Raw genomic sequence first — 9,283 nt, 5'->3', positions numbered from 1 at the left:
CGCAGAAGGGTCGTTCCGCCCGCGGTATTTTGCACAAGGACACCCATTCCGCGGACACTCGCTCCGCACCCGCGCTGCCCCTCGCGCGGGGACAGCCACACCCCGCGCGCCTTGCACAGCTTCCCCCGGTGCACGCCCGCTCGGTGCCCCTTGCACGAGCACACTCCCACCCTTCCACGCGTGTTTTACACCACCATCTCCCTTCCCTTCCCCCTCCCTCCCCTTCCCTGCCCTTCCCCTCCCCGCACCCCCCGCTCCCGCCCCTCCGCTGGGCCACGCCCCCCGGCCACGCCCCGCAGTGACGTCAGCGCGGGCGGGCGCGCGCGGCCCGTGCCGGCGGAGGCGCGCGCGGGAGCGCGGCGGGGCTGGGTCCCGGTGGTCCCGGTGGTCCCGGTGCCGGAGCGGGCGCAGGTGAGAGGCGGGAGCGGGCGAACCCCGGGGCTACCGAGGGCGGCAGCGGCTCCCCGCGGGCTCCCGGGGCCGCCGGGGAAAAGTTTGGAGCGGCGGCGGCGCCGGGCGGGCGGGCGGGCGGTGGTGGAGGGTCGGGGCTGAGGCAGCGGCGGAGCGCGGGGAGGCGGCTGGGGAGAGGGAGAGCGTGGGTGTTTGTGTGCGTGGGGCTCCGTGTAAGTGTCCCGCGCGTGTGTGTCAGTCAGTGTGGCTGTGTCGTGTGTCCTCTGCGCGCGCCAGGCTGGGTGTCGCGTGTGGCTGTGCGTGTCGCATCTCCCCCGTGTGTGTGTGTGTGTTGTGTCCCCCGTGTGCGTGACTCTGCCTTGTCCTCGGTGTCCGTGTCCCGCTGTCCCCGCTGTGTGAGGCTGCAGACGTGACCGTGTCACGCGTGGCTCCGTGTCCCCGTTCCCCGGGGCCGTGCCAGCCCCCGCTCCGGGGCTGTGCAGTGCCCTCCGTGCGGGTGCGCTCCTGCCCCGCGTCCCCCGCTGGCACTGCCACCGGGGATGGGGACCCTGGGCACCGGCTCGCAGCGCTGCCAGCCTGCCGGTGTCGCCGGGCGCTTCTCGGTGTCCTGCAGAGGGACCGGGGTGGCTCCTCTTCTGGGGCGCTGCAGGGAGTTCGCGGCTGTTTTGAGCAGCATTCCAGCGGCTGTGCCTGGCGTTCATTTTCCAGGAGGGTTTTCCCAGCTGGGGCTCGCCGAGGGGTCGCTGACCCCGTTGCTCCTTGCTGGCTGCCCGCGGGCGATGCTGTGGAAGCGAGGGATGCTGCGCAGGGCTTGGTTTCCCAGCTGTTGCTCCCGGGACAGTGTTGTGCGGGTGTGTGATGTGCTGCAGCCTCGGGCTCCCAGGAATACCCATTTTTTGGGATCCCTGGCTGTTCAGGAGTTACTTAGGCTCAGCATAACTTTGGTGCCGAGGAGGGGACAGCAGTGACCGTGAGTCATTTTGTGTCTCCGCCCAAATTAAACCACGTTGCATCGGAGCCCCCAAAACCCAGAGGAGCTGTGGGATGTGGGATCAGGCGGATGCAAATTCCTAGCGAAGCATCCCTGCTCTGGAATGCCCATCACTGCCTTCCCCCTCCCCGAGCCTGTCCTTCCCTGAGATTTGCAATGATTAAGTTTTGGCTGTTAATTAATATATACATTACAAGTTGATAATTGAGTTATGCTGAACGGAGCAGCAGCTCGGGCAGGAGATGGGAGAGGGGGGTGTGTTGTGTTGACAGCTGTGTCTGGATGCCGAGACTCTGGAATAAGGATTCATCCTTGATTTCCTCGTGCCTGACTGCAGCAGCGGATGCTTACATTTGCCTTAAAGTAAGAAATTCCTTGATAATGAGAGCGAAGTCCTCCTGGGATGGGGACAGGGGTTAGAGGTGGGTTTGGCACTTGGGTTAATGCTTGGATTTGATGACTTCAGAGAGCTTTTCCAACCTGAGTAATTCTGGGATCCTCGGAACGGTCGTGTCTCCTCCTGGCTCTTGCTCCCGGCAGACCCTGCCGAGGGGACAGCATCTCTGGTGGCAGCTCTTCCCTCCTGTTCTGCTTTTCCCTTCTTTCCTCCTTTTTTCTTGCCCTGACAAGCTTGGTTGCTCCAAGCCCCATCCCTGGAAGTTTTGGATGGGGCTTGGAGCAACCCTGGTCTGCTGGAAGGTGTCCCTATCCATGAGGTGAACTTTAAGGTCCTTTCCAGCCCAAACCTCCCACGATGCCATGAGGATTCCCTCGCCTTTCCAGGGTCTCCATGTTCTTCCCACAGTGAGCTTTACCCCCGCTGGTTGCTCACAGCCAGAGAATTCCCACTTTTCTCGTGACCCCCCCATCCCACGGACCCGCAGCCTCCTCTGAGCGCATCCCGTCCTGGCTGGGGAATTTCGCAAGCAGAGATGCCAGCTTTCCATGGATTTGTATTTCCAAAATAACCCCGTCCAGGCCATGGAAGGGAATGTGCTTTTCAAAAATAGCAGCTTCGTTACTTTTAATCAACTAAAGCCGGAGCAGCGTGGAGCGATTGCAGCCGCTGCTCGGCATCCTCGTTACGTTCTCCTTTTAATGAGAGGAGAACTATTTGCCAAGCTAAAATATTCCTTTTAGCCTGGTGGGGTTGCTCTCTCAAGAGCTTGTGTGGATGGTAAGGAGGTGGTTTAGACGCTGTGTGGGGTTTTGTTGGTTTTGGTTTGTTTTTGTTTTTTTTAATGGGAAAATCATTTAAATATGGCAAGAGGCGTTTTCATGGCCGGGGTTGTGTGTGAGGAGGGAGCTGGCAGCTGGAGAGGTCGGGACGTGCAGGGGAATTTGCATCCTCCTCAGTCTTCTCATTTCCAAGTGGTTTGGGAGCTGCGTCGCCTCCTGGCTCCGTGGGTGGATTTCGGACGGCAGCTGGCACAGGAGCGAATGCAAATAACCTCACCTCGGAGCCTCTCGGCCTCGGGTTTGGCACCTGCCTTTTCGTTCCTGCCCAAAATTCATCCTGAAAGCACCTGAGCTTTGCAGACTGCCCAGAGGCTGCCCAGGAGCTGGTGAGGAGCTGGGATGGGTTTTCATAGAATCATGGAATCTCCTGAGTTGGAAGGGACCCCAAGGATCATCCTGTCCAACCCCTGTCCCCGCACAGACCCCCCACCAATCCCACCCTGGGCATCCCTGGCAGCGCTGTCCAAACGCTCCTGGAGCTCTGGCAGCCTCGGGGCCGTGCCCATTCCCTGGGGAGCCTGGGCAGTGCCCAGCACCCTCTGGGGGAAGGACCTTTCCCTGATCTCCAACCTAAACCTCTCCTGGCACAGCTCCAGCCGTTCCTGGGGTCCTGTCCCTGTCACAGAGAGGGGGTGGCAACACCCAGGAAGGTTTTGTAGCCAAATGTTGACTTCCCCAGTGACCAGGGATGAGGCAGCTTCAAAATGAGGGGATCAAGCCTCTGGAAAATTGATTTCTGCTTCTTAACTGGGATATCTTAATGGGAACCCGCTGGGAGAGCTGGGGGTGCTCACCTGGAGGAGAGAAGGCTCCAGGGAGAGCTCAGAGCCCCTTGCAGGGCCTAAAGGGGCTCCAGGAGAGCTGCAGAGGGACTGGGGACAAGGCATGGAGGGACAGGACACAGGGAATGGCTTCCCACTGCCAGAGGGCAGGGTTGGATGGGATATTGGGAAGGAATTGTTCCCTGGGAGGGTGGGCAGGCCCTGGCACAGGGTGCCCAGAGCAGCTGTGGCTGCCCCTGGATCCCTGGCAGTGTCCAAGGCCAGGCTGGACACTGGGGCTTGGAGCAGCCTGGGATAGTGGAGGGTATCCCTGCCTGTGGAAGGGGTGGAAAGGGATGGGCTTTAAGGTCCTTCCAACCCAAACCCATCTGGGATTCCCTGGTGGCTGCAGTGAGGTGTTCATGGAGAGCAAGGTGTGGGTGCTGCTGGGGTTCCCTGCCCTCTGGGATGGGGGAGGCATCTCCAGTGTCAGCACCAGCTCAGGACCCTTCCAAGCTGCTCCCAAAATTTGCAGGGTGAGATTTAAAAGCACAGAGTGTGTCCTGGAGCTGAGTGGGGGATGCTTCCCTTCCCGTGGCTCCCTCTGGGCAAACAATCCCTGGATGGGCCGGTCCTTGGGCACAGGGCTGGCATTGTCCAGGGGCCTCGGCAGCGCCGTGCCAGCCTTGGCTGGGGCAGGGAGCACGTGGCTCCGCCGGCGCTGGCACGGGGAAAATCCCTCTTGGACTTGGAAAGGGGCAGGAGAAAGCCTGGGCTGCTCCTGGTGGAGGCAGTGGGGCTGAGTCCTGTCCCTAAAGGAGCTGAAGGGTTGGCATCACCGAGCTGTGGGGACACCAGGGCAGTGCTTACGGGGCTGCAGGGTTTTTGTAAATTCAGAAGGATTTGCAGCCCCAGCTGGCTTTGTGAGCACACATCAATAATGTCTGGGATTTTAGGAAGGGGAGAAGGGAGAAGGCTCTTGCAGGACCTGCAGCTTTGGCACGCGCGTGCCCTGACAAGTCCCTCTGCTTCCCAGACAAGGCGGAAGGACTCGCTCCCAGCGGCTCAGAGCTGGTTTTTAGTGCCCAAGTGATGTCCCAGTTCCATTAACACCGCGCTGAAGGATCATTTCTCAGGATACCTATGGCATCTCCCCCCTCCCGTGGTCCTCCTTGCAGCCCGGGGGCCTTAATTTCTCCCGGTGGTGCTGGGAGTGATTTCCGTGTATTTCTGCTCCCGTGGGCTCCTAAGGAAAAGCGTGGGAGTGTGGACAGGGATGTGTGTGGATGGCTCCCAGCGCCAGGGAATGCAGGAGCACATGGAACCCCTCTGCTGCCTCGGGGGGGGGGCCTGTGGGTCCAGGTGTTTCCCAGGGTGAAGGCAGCTTTTCACGGATCAGAGAGCGGGCTGTAAAACTTCCAACTCTTTCCTCCTGGCCCTGGATTCTCTTTTTTCCCCCTCTGCTGGGGAAGGTGGCATTTTGGGTGGGTCACACGTTTTTGGGAGGGATCACTCGGTGTGCCACAAGCAGCATTCCCTAGCTTTAATCCCATTTTTTTTGGTGGCCAAGCTGCTGCCCCTCCAGTGGGAACCCCTTGAACGGTGCCCCCAGTCCCATGGGATGTTTCTATTTTTAACCCACTGATTCTGTGTGGATTTGTGTGAGGGGTTATTTTCAGTGCTGGGAGGCACCATTCCCATTCCCAGCTGGCATAGCAGTGAGAGAGCAGTGCTCTCATTCCCCAGCTCCTGGGGCTAAAGAAGTGTTCCTGCTTTTCCCTACATAAGTGGGTGTTCCCGCTCTGCCCTGGAGAGAGGTAGTGTCACATCCCAAATTCTCTTTATAGGACTATCACAGAATCCCAGATTGGTTTGGGCTGGAGGGACCTTAAAGCCCATCCCATCCCATCTCAGCCCCTGCCATAGGCAGGGACACCTCCCACTGTCCCAGGCTGCTCCAAGCCCCAATGTCCAGCCTGGCCTTGGGCACTGCCAGGGATCCAGGGGCAGCCCCAGCTGCTCTGGGCACCCTGTGCCAGGGCCTGCCCACCCTCCCAGGGAACAATTCCTTCCCAATATCCAGTTTCTTTCAGTTTGGGAGAAAAGCTTTGTAGCCTCAAACCTCTGAATATTAAAGTACAAAGGTGGAAGGTGGCCCAGCCACTTATTTTGTAATCACTCCTGTGTTTCTTCCAAGTGAAATGGCTTCAAAAAGAAAGAGAGTTGGTTTAGATGGGATATTGGGAAGGAATTCTCCCCTGGGAGGGTGGGCAGGCCCTGGCACAGGGTGCCCAGAGCAGCTGTGGCTGTCCCTGGATCCCTGGCAGTGCCCAAGGCCAGGTTGGATGGGGCTTGGAGCATCCTGGGATAGTGGAAGGTGTCCCTGCCCATGGCAGGGGGTGGAATGGGATGAGCTTTGAGGTCTCTTCCAACCCAAACCATGTTGGGATTGGGTGATTTTTGCATCATCTGGGTGCTGTTTGTGTAAGTTGGAGGGATGGTGATGCACATCTGGTTTGCAGTCTTGTTAAATATGGGGAAAGCTTTAATAATAACAATAACAACAATAATATTAATATAATAAATAATAATAATATTGTGAAAGCCTTTCCTTCTCACTGTTCTCTGTGTTCTCTGGTGTTGCTTCCTCTCCTGCCCCACGGGAGGGTTGCCCTGGGGACCATCCCATCATTTCCAAGAGGGAAATCGCTGCCACGGAGCCAAACCAGATGTTTTCCAGCTGACTCCAGAAAATTTTGACCCAGCAAGGACTCCTGGCTGTGGTGTGGGGTTGGGAGGCTGCCCTGCTCATCCTGTGCTGCACGAGCTCCGGGCACGGCTCCGTGCTTCCCTCTCTCCGGGGCTAAATCCAGCTGCCGCCCTTCTCCTGCCGTGCCTGGCCACTCCACCCGGGTAAAGTGCTTTAGGTCATCCCTACAAAGCGTTTCAGGTCGTTTTTGGGGGGCAGGGTTGGCGTGGTGTGTGGCCTTGTTTGAACAGCCGCCGGCTGTTTCCTTAGGAACAGGGAGAAAAGGCGTTTTGGGAATGGAACAATCAACGGTGTGGTGCCGGCCGGGTCAGCGCAGAGGAGCGGGGCAGGAGGTGTTTTAATGGGCACTGCTGCTGGAAGCAGTGATCCTAAAGGTCTTTTACACCCTAAATTGTGACTCTGGGATAAGTCCGAGAGTGGGTTTGGTTGGATTCTCGGTGTGTCCGGGGCTGGGCGCAGCATCCATCGTTTTGCTTGGTGTGGCGGGGGAAGATGCTGAAGTTATCCATCTAAAAACACCTCCACAGGTAAAGGGTGGAGAGAGGGAGCCAAAAAGGAGCAGGAATTGGAATAACGGATGTGGTGGTCACGCAGGGAGTTCAGAGCAAAGTCTCCCAAGTCTCACCCACCTCTGGGACTGAGAGCATTTCAACCCGGCTCGTGTGGCTGTGGGAGATGTGAAACCCTTAATTCCTGCCTCATTCCCTGCTGCAGCTCCGTCCTCTTGGCTCACATCCGTTCCCAGAGCAGCCCAGGGTGGGGGGCTGCTGGGTCCCTCTCTGCAGAGGCTGCCATGGCTAAAATTAAACAAAGAGAAACTTCCCATTTTTTTTTTGGTGAGCGCTCCAGCTTCCGGAAAATGGCAGCGCGCTGGAGGCAGGCGAACAAAACAAGGCGGCCCCGGCCAGAAAAAAACCTCCTCACCTCTGAGGCATTTCCTTGCTTTCTTTCCCCCCCCTTCTCCAGCCTCTCTCCCTCCCTATCCTGGCTGCTCCATAGAAAAGCTGCCATCAGATTAGGGCTCCCAGGGTGGGGTTGCTCTGGGAAGGCTGCATGGAAAGGCAGCCTTGGGAATCGCTCTGCTCCCTCCCCCAAGTCCCCTCCGTGCTTCTTTTGCCAAAAACACCCTCAGTGGGTTTTTTCAGGTGCGTGTGGCTGCGCCTTTGGGGCAGGTGGAGCTGTTGGGATCCGTAAGGAGGCGCAAGGAATAGTTCCCAATGGGCCTGGGAGCAACTGGTCCTTGCAATGGATAAGGTTTGGGGTGGGAAAAAGAGGAGGTGCTTGAGTGCATCGTGAAAAAGAAGAGGAGATCCGTGGGTTCATCCCACAAAAGCAGGAGATGCTTTTGAGTGTATCCTGCAAGAAAAGGAGGAGGAGGTAGGGGTGCATCCCAGAAAAAGGAGGAGGTGGGGAATACATCCTGCAGAAAAGGAGGAGATGTGTGAGTGCATCCCAGAAAAAAAGAGAAAGCAGGAGGAGCGGATGCGTGGGGAGATCCTGGATAAAAAGAGATGTGCAAGTGCATCCCACAAAAGGAGAAGGGGATGCGTGGGTGCCTCCTGGAAAAAAGAGGAGTTGGCCGAGTGTATCCTGTAAAAAAAAAGAAAAAGGATGAGGAGGTGGGGGTATCCCTCAAAAGGAGGAGATGTGAGGAAATCCCACAAGAGAGAAAGGAGGAGGAGATGGGGGTGCATCCCAGAAAAAGAAAGAGGAGATGCCCAAGTGCATCCCACAAAAAAGACAGCAGGAGATGGGGGATGCATTCCACAAAAAGGGAGGAGGAGAAGGGAGGAATGCATCCCACAGCTTGTCTTCCCGAGCTCCAGCTCCTCCTTCCCTGTGCATGCTGTTGGCTCCAGGTTTCCTGGAGCAACCTCCCCACAAATGGTAGCTCTGCAGGGATGCATCCCATGATTGCTGGGATGGGACAGGTGGGATTTTTGGGGAAAGGGGAGGAAAAGTTGGCATCCCCAGCACCGGGGTGGGTTATTTTGGGGGTGTTTTGTGCCTTTTTTTTGATACCAACTTCCCAGGAAGCGTCTCCTTTCCAGCAGCCAACCTTGTCGGGGAGTGAGACTGCAAAACAAGGCTTTGCTGGGGTCTTTGGAAAAGTTTTCCTTGGTTTTCTGGGAATGGGCCATGGACATTTGCTGTCCCTGGGGGGGTGGCAGTTACCTTGTCAGCAAAACAGAGCCACTGGCCTTGACCAGCTCATCATTCCAAGGTTGGGAAGGATGCTCTGGGATCGGGACACCAGTGTGGCAGCTCCCCTCCGCTGCCTGGCTCTTCACATCCTGCTCAGCCTGGAAAACAGGTGAAGTTTTGGGGACTCAGGGTTGGTTTTTTCACTGCGAGTTGTTGGAGTCAGCAAACGCTGCAGAGGAACAGCTCAGTGCTGTCGGTGCTTCCAAGTAATTTTTCCCGTCTTTCCCGAGCTGTGGCCCCTGCTCCCCAGGGAGAGGCTGCCTGAAAGTTAATCGCTGCTGAAAAATGCTTTAATTAACTCAATTAGCCAGACGGTCCATCTGGGCTCCTGCAGAGCCCGATGAGATCCCTGGAATGAGGTCGCAGCTCCAGCCCGGTGACGGGGAGGACACGGGGACTCATCCGAATCCCCACGGGATGTGCTGTGCTCTCCAGAGCATCCCTGCTCCTGGACCTGCTGTGGGAGATGTTTGACGAGGGCACGGAGTCACAGGACAAGGGGGAAGGGCTTTAAACTCCCAGGTTTGGAGGGCAGGGTTGGATGGGATATTGGGAAGGAATTCCTGGCTGTGAGGGTGGGCAGGCTCCCTGGCACAGCTGGGGCTGCCCCTGGATCCCTGGAATTCTCCCAGGCCAGGTTGGACATTGGGGCTTGGAGCAGCCTGGGATAGTGGGAGGTGTCCCCTGCCCATGGGAATGAGATGAGCTTTAAGGTGTTTCCAACCCAAGGAATTCCATGATTGTGCACCTTGCACTGGACATCCCTGAGGCTCCTCCAGGTGGGACTGGTCAGAGCAGCTGGTGCCTCTCCCGGCCCTGCTCTGCCCATGAACAGGAGCTCTTAGAACATCCACCACATCCAGGGTGCAGGACACGGCCAGGCATGGAAAGAGTGAGCAGGAAAAA

At 57.7% G+C, this 9,283-nt stretch overlaps 1 protein-coding gene across 2 annotated transcripts in view; it reads left to right on the top strand.

Annotated features, from left to right (window-relative positions):
• Window positions 1-322: 322 nt before the first annotated feature.
• Window positions 323-9,283, top strand: part of SH3BP4 (SH3 domain binding protein 4) — a 32,903-nt gene continuing 23,942 nt past the window's right edge. Inside the window, exon 1 of one of the 2 annotated variants that reach the window (XM_069021676.1) lies at window positions 323-411. The gene's annotated coding sequence lies outside the window, so the exon portion shown is untranslated. The remainder of the gene's footprint in view (window positions 412-9,283) is intronic. The other variant, XM_069021677.1, reaches the window with a different exon arrangement.

Source organism: Aphelocoma coerulescens, chromosome 7, assembly GCF_041296385.1.
Source record: "Aphelocoma coerulescens isolate FSJ_1873_10779 chromosome 7, UR_Acoe_1.0, whole genome shotgun sequence".
Classification (NCBI taxonomy): Eukaryota; Metazoa; Chordata; class Aves; order Passeriformes; family Corvidae; genus Aphelocoma; species Aphelocoma coerulescens.
Note: the sequence above shows the minus strand (reverse complement) of the source record. Positions and strands in the feature narration are given on the sequence as shown.